The sequence below is a fragment of the Corvus moneduloides genome, chromosome Z (assembly GCF_009650955.1).
Source record: "Corvus moneduloides isolate bCorMon1 chromosome Z, bCorMon1.pri, whole genome shotgun sequence".
NCBI classification, from domain to species: Eukaryota; Metazoa; Chordata; class Aves; order Passeriformes; family Corvidae; genus Corvus; species Corvus moneduloides.
This window is the reverse complement of record NC_045511.1, coordinates 66005800-66016462: the sequence shown is the minus strand read 5'-3', so window position 1 is coordinate 66016462 and position 10663 is coordinate 66005800.

Genomic DNA, 10663 nt, shown 5'->3' with positions numbered 1-10663 from the left:
GTAGATTAGATATTACGAAGAAAGTCTTTATGGTGAGTGTGGTGAGACACTAGAACAGGTTGCCCAGGGAAGTTGTGGATATCCCATCCCTGATGGTATTCAAGGCCAGGCTGGATGGAGGTTTGAGCAACCTGGTCTAGTGGAAGATGTCCCTGTCCATGGTGGGGGATTGGAACAAGGTGATCTCTAAGATCCCTGCCAACTCAAGCCCTTTTAGGATTCTATGCAATTATTTTTCTGCAGATTATAAAATCAGATAGGGTCAGTGAGCAGTACAGAATGATTAAAAAGGTACATTGAAGATGGTAATTATATGTATGAAAAGATATATTTCTGTCTGTATGTGTCTCATAGCTCTGATTTCCTCCCCACTGCTTGTGGTAATTACACACACATAGCAAGATGCAGAGCTCAAGGAAAGCTGTATTTGTTCACACTACTGCCTGTTGAGTATGGTTTTGCAGTTTTTTTGTATTAGTGTCTGACAAACAGTGTTGCAATTGCCAAGGATTCTGGTGACAGCAGCAGAATAGTTTTGCAATGTCACTCAGTGTGGCCAGGAATGGTTTTAATCTCACGGACGAGCATTTAACTTATGCAGTGCCCTTTGAATCAATGTACTCAGTACACACATTAATAATTAATATTGAAGTGCAATATAAAAATGTGACAATGCTGCACATTTAATCCAATATAGTTACACCAAAGCTGAATTTGGCCCACTGTATTGACTTACAATTAAAAACAGAGGCACAATTAAAAACAGGAGCTGAGAGAAAAAAGAAGCTAAATATGTTGCTTTGGGGAAAATATACCCTACAACTGAAAAAATAACTTTATGAAAGAATAGATTAAAACCTGAAATACAAAACATTTATTTCTCTGTAAACTTAGCATTTGGAAAGTGTTTGTGCAATGCTATGGCAGTATTTCCCTTATAGATATATGTTGAAGAAGAAAGGCAAAAACAAGCTTGTGGTACGGTGGCGTGAATCTCAGCAATAACCAGGTTCACTGCACAGAAGTACATGCAGCAGTTTGGGGTCTTTTGTTTTAATAAGCCCTCTGAAGCTGGAATTTTCACAAGTGCTTTTAAATTAGCTCTGCACCCTCTTTGTTGTATGAGGACAGCCTGTGTGTGCATCTATTACCCACATGATGAATGTCAAAAAAGGCAGAATGCAAATTCAAGCTGCAGCCAATTAAAACTGGACTGGAAGACGTGCCAGGGGACTGTGGAGCAGCCGCAGCTCCCTGCTAGTTACTGGCAAACCTGTGGTCTGTGCTTTCAGTTGCAGACTCACACACATCCCCCACCCCAACAAGTCCCAAAGCAAACACACCATGCACTCAGGGTTTGCCTTGCCAGGCTCCACCAAGGACCTGGTTTGTCAAATGCTGCATTTGGAGGGAGTGCAGACCCCCAGCACAGCTGAAGTATGAGATTATTTATGGACAAGATGGTCCCAAACAAGGAGTGCTCACCACTTGCTTGGATGCATAGCTCTGGGAGAAAAATCATGTTAAAAACCAGCTTGTACTGAGGCAAAACAAAATCAAGCAACTCAAACCATCTGAAGCACCTTAGAGTTCATGTGGGCATCTTTATCTTCTTGAACCCTGTAATCCTGTCATCGACCTCCTGCATCACCACTCACCTTCACTTTCATGCTTAATACTTGCAAGTAGGGTCTGTTTTGACACAGTGAGTTACTGGGAGACAGAAGGCTTTGCCCCAGTCAAGAAATTGAATAGTCATATCTCTCAGCTATAATACAGTTTACTTCCCACAAATGTAATAATACCTCCATGTAAAATTATACGTACAAGCTTCCAATATTATATTTCCTTACACTATTCCCAGGCATCATGTAATATTTGCAACCTCAAAGATATAAAACATTCCAGCTGCTCCAAAATTTTCAGAAGTTAAGTCACAAAAGTCACTGTGGTCTTTACATTTTGTTCTGGAGCTTTTAGAGACACTGAACTATACACAGGCAAGAGCAGGATTGCAGAACAGAGGAACAGCAAACATGAACTAATCACTCTAAGACAGCACAGTAAGCAGAAATTTATTTCAAGACCGGTTTAATCAAGACAAAAGATCCCTGCTCCAGATCAAGATGGCATTTTACATTTGGATCACATTAGGCGGAGGAAGAAACCTTTAGAGAATAAACAAACCTTTCCCTATGGATATTTCATATCAGGATCTCTTCTACACCTACAATGGTCCAAGTTGTGCTACACAGCTGGCTTTTCTGAGAAAGGAAATACCATTGGACAAACAGTCGGAGGCATCCAGGGGAACCCTGGTACTTTTAAGTTCAGATTTCGTGCCCCTGCTTTATGATTCAATGTTCCCAGGAAACAGGCTAGTGATGTGGGAACCTTGTGGCACAGAAGCACTGATGTCTCATGTTCAGTGAAAGCTGTGAAACTAAAATTTGCATCTCCTTTGCTAACAGCAGCCAAGAGGAATTAGGTACAAATGGATAAAGGTATGCTTAACTCTTACTGGAAGCTAGTATGTCATTGCTGTTTGCTTATACAAGCAAACAGCTTCATAAAAGACCATCACACGCTCACATCTATATATCCAGCTCCAAAAAAAGTTTCTGCACATTTGTAATGATGGGCATTGCTCCTCTACAGGTAGTAAGTCAATTAAAGGAGTACTGACACCGGGGCCAAATAAAGAAGCCAGAAGTAGAAGTTGGAGGCTGCTGAGAAGGGATAGTGAGCAGACAATGAGACCTGCCTTTCTGCAGGCTACCAGTGGGAGCAAGAGGAGTTACCCATTGCCTCAGACACATTTCAACAAAAGTACTGCTTTCTCTATCCTTCCTGAAGCTTTGAAATTTCCCTTGCTCAGGAGTGAGCATTGTTTTTTGGGTGGACCATGGTGGTGCCATGGGTGGTGCCCCAGCACAGGTTTCTCCCATCTGTGGCCTATCCTAACTGAAATGGAGGATCAGAGAGTTCACAATGAGATGAGAGCAAAACCAGAAGAGATCTTTTGTTCACCAATGCACACCTGCAAGGCCAAGGCTTCAATTTACTCAGTACTCTGAGTGGATGCTCCTGGGGTAGAGGAATGTTATTTTTTATCATCTTCAATAATAATGTTTCACTGCAATCTCCACAGGTTTCAGCATTGATTTGGCTGTAAAAGTAAAGACACTGTCTGGCCCTGCTCTAGTCCCACAGTTTCTCTGCAATTTAAGGACTCTGCTGTGTGGCTTCCAATGCAGTCCCTTGCTGGAACCAGCAGCAGCAGGCCTGGGACCATCATGGCATGATTCTGGGGCTGCTAGAGGAAGGAGGAAGTGAATGACACAAGGGCCTCTTGACACAAGGATGTTCAGTCAGCAGCTAGAGCACAAAGTTAGTACATGGCTGTAGAGCCATGGAAAGCATTTTATGCATTGTCTGTATGAAAACTGTATGGCTATTTTCCCAACCCAAAAGCTGTTTTTATGACTTTTGCAGCTCCATAATGCCACACAAATAATGCATTCATCCTGGGTGTGCTGGTTTTGTCTGGGGTGGAGTTACTTTCCTTCACAGGGGCTAGCATAAGGCTGTGTTTTGGTCTTGTGTTGAAAGCAGGTTGATAATATAGAATGTTTTTGTTGTTACTGAACAGTGCTCAGCCTGCTCAGCAGGCTTTTCTGCTTTTTGTACTGCCAATCTGGCAAAGAAGTTGGGGGTGCTTGGGATGCTGGGAAGAAGCACAGCCAGGATAGGTGACCCAGACTGACCAAAGGGATACTCCAGACACTGTGGCATCAAGCTCAGTGTATAAAGTGGGGAGAAGAATGTTGAGGTGACTGAGCCAGCAATTGTGATGGCTGAGGGACTAAGGAGCCCTGAAATAGCAGAGGCCTGATGCAAGCCACTGTGTCTGGGAGAGGACCAGTGCTGCGCCTCCCCGAGTGTCTGCTGCTGATCTGAAAACCTCTGGAGTCCCAGTCCATGGTTGGCAACCCTCACGAGGGGCTGTAGAGCCACCACTCAAACACCCACAGACCCAAGAACGATGGCAGGCCCAAATGCAAGTGGCTATGTCCAAGCATGTACACCAAAGACACAGAGGGGTCTTTCGTATGGGTTCTGAAGTGTTTATTCCAGCAGAGGGTCCAGGGACAAAAGATGTTGACAAGGCAGGGTCCAGGGGTCTTACAGGGGTGCAATTAACCAATCCAGTTTAGGCAAAGGGGAGGAGAGAATACAAACAGACCAAGCAGAGACATGGTGGGAGGGAGCAGGGAGGGGGGGACCAACGGGGTATCGAACAACAAAGAACTTTCTAGAACCTATACCTATTTAACAGGATACTACATATTCAAAGAGTCATACACAGAACAGGGTGGGGAAATGATGAATCAATCGTGACTAAGTAGTTAACACAAGGGTCTGTGGGTGCTCACCTTAACCGCCAAGGGAGATATCAAACCTCTGAGCTGGCCCACCATGAGTTTAATGCTGTGGTTCGGCCCTGTGGCTCACCAACAACCTGGGCAGCAGCTACCACCGCCGCAACAGAGACCCGCTGGTGGACCAATTCCGAGGTTTAAGAACACCCCCTAAAATCATGGTGAGAAAGGAAAAGCCTCTCCCATCAGGCTTTGTGGTGCCATGCAGACTTGGTCTGTTTGATTGGCTTGTTACCCTGCACACCCCCAGAGCTTCCCCACTGGCTCTCTTTCCCTAGTCCCGCCTTTGTGCCGCCCCCGTGCCCTCAGATCATTGGTCTCTGATGCTCCCTCTGCTCCCGCACATAAACCCTGGGCACTGCCTGGCCCGCTCTCTTTTGCTTCGGGTCTGCTTTGCGGCTGGGGCAATAAACTGTTGTCTGTGGAATGTCGCATGAGAGAGCCCTCCTGACTCTTTGCTTCTGTTAACGCTGAGCAATCTGGCTTGAGTGTGTGTGTGTGAATCCGTGCCTTACAGCCACGCGGGTGAAAGCAGTAAGCTTGCTGGAGTGCTATACTGCACCCACCGGAATGATTCCTGGCCAGGAACATTTCAGGGAAACACAGCTAACCCTTCACGAACCGCATGCCTTGCATTAGAAGAAGAAAGGAGGGAACATGTGGAGTGATGGAGTTTGTCTTCCCTGTCACTGTTATGTGGGATGGGGGCCTGCTCTCCTGGAGATGGCTGTACACCTGCCTGCCCATGGGAAGCACTGAATTAATTCCATGTTTTGTTCTGCTTGAGAGTGCAGCTTTTGTTTTCCCTATTAAGCTGTTTTTATCTCAACCCTCACGTTTTCCAGCTTTTACCCTTCTGATTCTCTCCCTGGTCCTGCTGGTGGAGGAGTGAGCAAATGGCTGTGAGGGCTCAGCTGGGCTTAAACCACGATATTGGGCCAACTAGAAGGCCAGATACCCACCCTCTTCCATGGGCCTCTTCTGGTGCCATCAGCCCCTCATCCATTCCACTGCATTTTGGAGACAGGAAGAGCAGTGACCCAGGCAAGCTTCCCACTGCAGGCTGACAGAGGTTTTCCCTGACAAGTTTGTTGTGTTCGGTTATTGTTTCCATTGGTGCTTCACAGATCCTGAGTTAATGTCTTTTTTTCCTGTCAAGTACAATGACTTGCATTAACCTTTTTCATGCAAATCAATCATCTATTTATTTCCCTTTGCACATGTTGCCTTCAACAACAGATTGATAATGAGAACACATAGACTGACAGAAACCATATGATTAGGCCTTCATCTCAGAGGACATTGTAGTATCTGTCCTGATTTTCCTCCCTTTATCTCTGTCCTTAAGCAAGGATATCTCCTTTCTCAAGGATAAAGGAAAAGGAAAGGAGAAGCAGGGGAAAAGGCTTCCTGAAATTTGGCCCACTGCAGACTTTTTATGCTTAGGCTCAGCTATAAAAATGATTTCTAGTACTCACATACAAGGCTACAGTCACAGATAATTCTTTGTCTTGGCTACTAGGTCATAACAATCTCCCAAACTGTCATACCATGGGGCTGTGGTGCCTGGCATGTGTTGGCTGGACATGTTTGAGCACTCACACTTTGGGAGTGTCATAATTTAAATACACCTTTGTCTCCATAAAAGGGAAAAAATAGTTTCCTGGCATGGCAGTGTGTTGTAGTGGGGATTCCTACAACACGTATATATATAGCAAAGCCCATGGAAAAGAAATACAAGGACCAATTCTTGGTAGATGTTTTCAGAGAGATGTTTATTTCTCCAGCCGCATGGCCGGGGCTCTGCCGAGGAACTGAGGCAATCACGGGACCTGAGGGTCCTTGCCCGCGCAGGGGAACACAAAACAACCAGTGGGGAATGAGGCTGACCAGGGGCAGGGAAACCTCGTGCCTCCCCCCCAGGGCCCCTCTCCCAGGACCCCACGCCAGGGGGGAGGAGCCCCAACAGCAGTGAAGCCTCAGAAGGAAATTTTTTGAAGGCAGAAGTGGCAGAGGGAAGGTTAATGAAATGTGTGAATCAACAGAAAGAATTTTCTGTTTGCCTCCAGTGCTAATTGGGCATTTACATTGAAGCAAATGAAAAAAAAATTAATAAAGCATTAGATACCAGACATTGAATCAGAATTATAGTGCTGGAGCAGAGAATATTACACGAGTTAACCATCTAATTGCTGTTGGGGTAGAATATGGATTTTGCACAAGATTGCTCTCTTCAGCACTGCTCTTTTTGTTCACAGCGTGCCTAATTCAGCTCTTTTGTTAGTGGGAAAACAGTCTCATACTCTCATTGTTGCTATTTTAATGCACAAACTTGCACTCCCCTGACAAAGGGGTGGGGGCAGAGAAAATACACCTAGCACTGCATAATCAGGCATGGTGCCTTCAACAAGGGTGATGCATGGGCCAGTAACCCTTCTTGCTGCTCATGGCTCATGTCTCCAGTAGCATCCAAGGGCAAGTGCTGGCCAGGGAATGACACCTGCATTAAATGTTCAGGGATGGGCTGCTGCCTCCCCAATGTGAGTAATGCAAGACATCACTCTCCTGCTGCTCATTGCTGGAGTCCTGCCACAGATTTGTGCATGTACAGCAGCACCTGCAGCTTGGAAACGTATTTAAAAATGTAAGATGAGGGTTTATAATTTCTGGTGCTTCTATGTTCCCTGAGGGCAAGGAAGATACCTAAAAGCTACATACACAGCTCAGTAAGACGGAAGAATAGAGAAATACAAAGCCATGTTTGATGGGAACGTACGATTGTTTGGCACCTGCTATTAAAGTTTTATCATACCAGGAAAAAAAGGAGGAAGAAGAACATGTCTGGGAACACCTTCAATCTGGAAACACTAGCAGCTAAGTGGTTCACAAATACCACTGTTCTTTAATGCTGTTGACAAGAAATCCAGGACTCAACTAAAATACATGTTATTCAGAAATAACTCATGAAGTAATTTTTGCAAATTATCTTTGTTCTCACAAAGGGTTTGTAATAACTGCTGTTCAAAATTGTTTTGCTCTGTTTCACCCAGCTAATGAGCCCAAATCACTGCTTTGGTAATGGCAAGGGTTAGACTCAGATTGCTGTAGCAGATTCATAATCTCAAAAACAGTTTCCCAACACTGTTGCAAATTATTGACATAATCTCTGCACGTCTGCAGTGTGGAGCACAACCTCCGTTTTCAGAGCCAAGCAGTGCTGCTCAGAACCAGCAGTCAGAAGCCATGGCAGCTTATCTCAAAGCCCCACAGCCTGGCTATCGCTGTCTCCCCCGCCTTGGGGAGCACCACTGGAGGAGCCAGTAGGACTGCTGAAGCTGGACAGCAGAAAGGTGGGGTTTCCCGTGCAAGGCCTGAGGGGTTGTGTGTTGTCCAGCTGTTTCCCTGTGCAGACACCACAAAGTTTACCAGATGGTCACGGAAAGGAGGGATAACACACACCTCTGCTCCTTGTTGGCAGACAACAGGAAAGCCCAAAACGCCAATGCTCAGCTCAGGGGACACTTGCCATACCCACCGATTGGAGATGTGGGGTGTCTTCAGGTCCCAAGACTGAGAAACTGTGAAACACTGCTGATACTCACCTGAGCTCAGATTATCAGAGGGCCAAATACAGAGTGGGATCATCCACTAGAGAGACTCAAATCTGCTGATAATGGACTCCAATACTTCTGGCAGTAATTTCATTCTCTACGTTTTATATAAGATCCCAATGAAAATCTTATGAAAAAGAACTGAAAACAAGTGATGGATGATAAGAAAGAATCAAATGAAGGCTGAAAAGAAAGCAGGGTAGATTTCCTGCTTCTTGCCTCCTATGCTTATATAAAGAATGGCATACTTTAAATTGTGAAACCATTTCTTAAGCAGTTTATCTCATAGAACTCATTTTGCAGATTAAGTTTAAAAAAGAGAATATTTTAATTATAGTGACCTTGTTAAGAAATTCTTTGAAAATTACTGGAAAAAGGCATTATACAGGAGCTACACATTCCTCCACCATTAAAGGAAAGAGCGTCAAAGGATCTGAAACAATAACTGAACTACATGGTGAACAAAGATAAAAACTATCATTACGGTAAAACATTTAATTTAAAAAGCCATGAGTTTTGGCAATGTTATTAGCTTTCATTATTTGGGGCACACACCAGCTTCCCATCAAATGGGACTATAAAAAAACTTCTTTTCTGGAAAGGTTGATTTATGATTGCCCATGTCAGAACCTTTGCATGTGTGTCTCAAATCTGTTTCATTCATTGCTGAATACTGGATTAGATCAGCAACTCATCCACTATCACAATTTTCAAGCTACTATTCCAAACAAATACAATAAAAAGGAATGCAAAACCAGCTTAGGTTCTGCTTAAAGAAACTGATTTTTGGGCATATTTAGCATGCTCATATTAGTAACTTTATGCTCGAAAATTTGTCCATCACAGCATGGACATCCCTTACAAGGACATTATTTTCAAGATATTAGTCAACACTGAAACATCCATTTCAACTGAAGCTCCTTTAGTAGTTTCACTAGGTAATCAAGTGGTAACCCCTGTTACTAGCAGTGCAGTTGTCACAAGATGCTTGCCTTGGCCATGAGACTGACAGGGAATGTGTGAGAGTATTTGTTGTACATCGATCTTCAGCTATGCAGAAATTGAAAAATGTGCATTAACAAAATCACACTTTCTTTAATACTTGAGAATTTAACTCTAGCAAACCTACTGGCAAAAATGGCTAATTGTAAGATCAGTTCAAAAAAAGAGAATGTCATTATTAATGTATCTGATCACACAGAAATGCTCAAAATGAATATATGGTTCTCTCTACAAAGCCCCTGTATAAAGCCTTCCTTCATAAACATTTCTCAGTGCTTCATTCAATATTTCTACCATACAAAGAATTAATTAGTATTCTTACAGATGTTAAATATTTAGAATACTTTTTAACTTCTCCGGAATGCTATTTTTGTACAGGCATAATTATGAAATATTTTTGCTTACTTATTTTACTGCATGCTAAACATAGCTGGTTTTGAGTTTCACAAAGTAAACCACCCCAAAAGTCCATTTGAAGACATTAGTGCTACAACCAAAACATAAAACTTGTCTCAGTTCGTCTTTTTCTTGGCCTGAAGTATTTAGAGCTGAGCTTCAATTGGCAAATGAGTCATCCCTTGTCTTGAGACTCTCTCCTACTTCTTTGATTTATTTCTTGGGATGGAAAATCTTCACTGACAAGAAACAGCCTCTCAGAGCACAGCTAAATTACACATCTGAAATGAAAGCTGCATATTTGAGATTTTGGCTATTGAGACATCATACCTCTGCTTTTGCAGCTGTGATGCTCATAATGGAAAGGTATGCAGAGGACAAGACTTACTGAGTGCCAGGGCCTGTGGATATGAGCACGCAGTGGAAATGACTCAGAGAGAAGGCTGCGAGGCAAGAGTGTGAGCATTGCTGCAGCCAGTTGCTTCCAGAAGGCTCACAAGCTGCCTGGGAGACTTTCTCAGAGGTCAGTGTTTGCCCAGGTGCAGCAGCCAGAGAGCAAGGGAAAGCTGGAACCACAGAGGTTCACTGCATTGCATCACTAGCCTCTTGCACTGCTGTCATGTTGCTGGCCTTCAAAGACAAATTTGGAGCAGAGGGGATGGATTTACAAATTGTGTGGAGATCTCTGGTAAGGTTTAGTAGCTGAGGACATAGATTTGTCCTTTTGGTCTTTTTGTCTATTGTATGGAAGAAATTTCAATCTCAAAAAAAATCCCCACCCAAACAAAACACCAAAAATGAGCACCTCAACATCTGAAAAGTATTTTCCAAATAGTTACTGCCTGCCTAAAACAAATCCCTGAGAACTAAACTATATAATTTCACCTTTGGGTGTCTCAGGCTTGTTATATCCCATACATTTATCCCAATCTATTCACTGCTTGCATTAAGCCAGTATTAGTCTGGTATGCTAAATGTAGAGAACAGAGACTGAGAAAGACCTAATATTAAAAATAAGTTCTATTTATGTATTTTCAAGTGATCAAGTTAATCTGTGTGTACATCTTGAGTGTGACAGTCACTAATCTGCCACAGCAGTTCAAACCAGACCATTTAAAGGAGACATTCTGCACCTAGAAGGTGCAGTGAAGTGATTCTGCACAGATCTATGAAGATAACTGCCATAAGGCTTTACGGTAACTTCTCAACCAT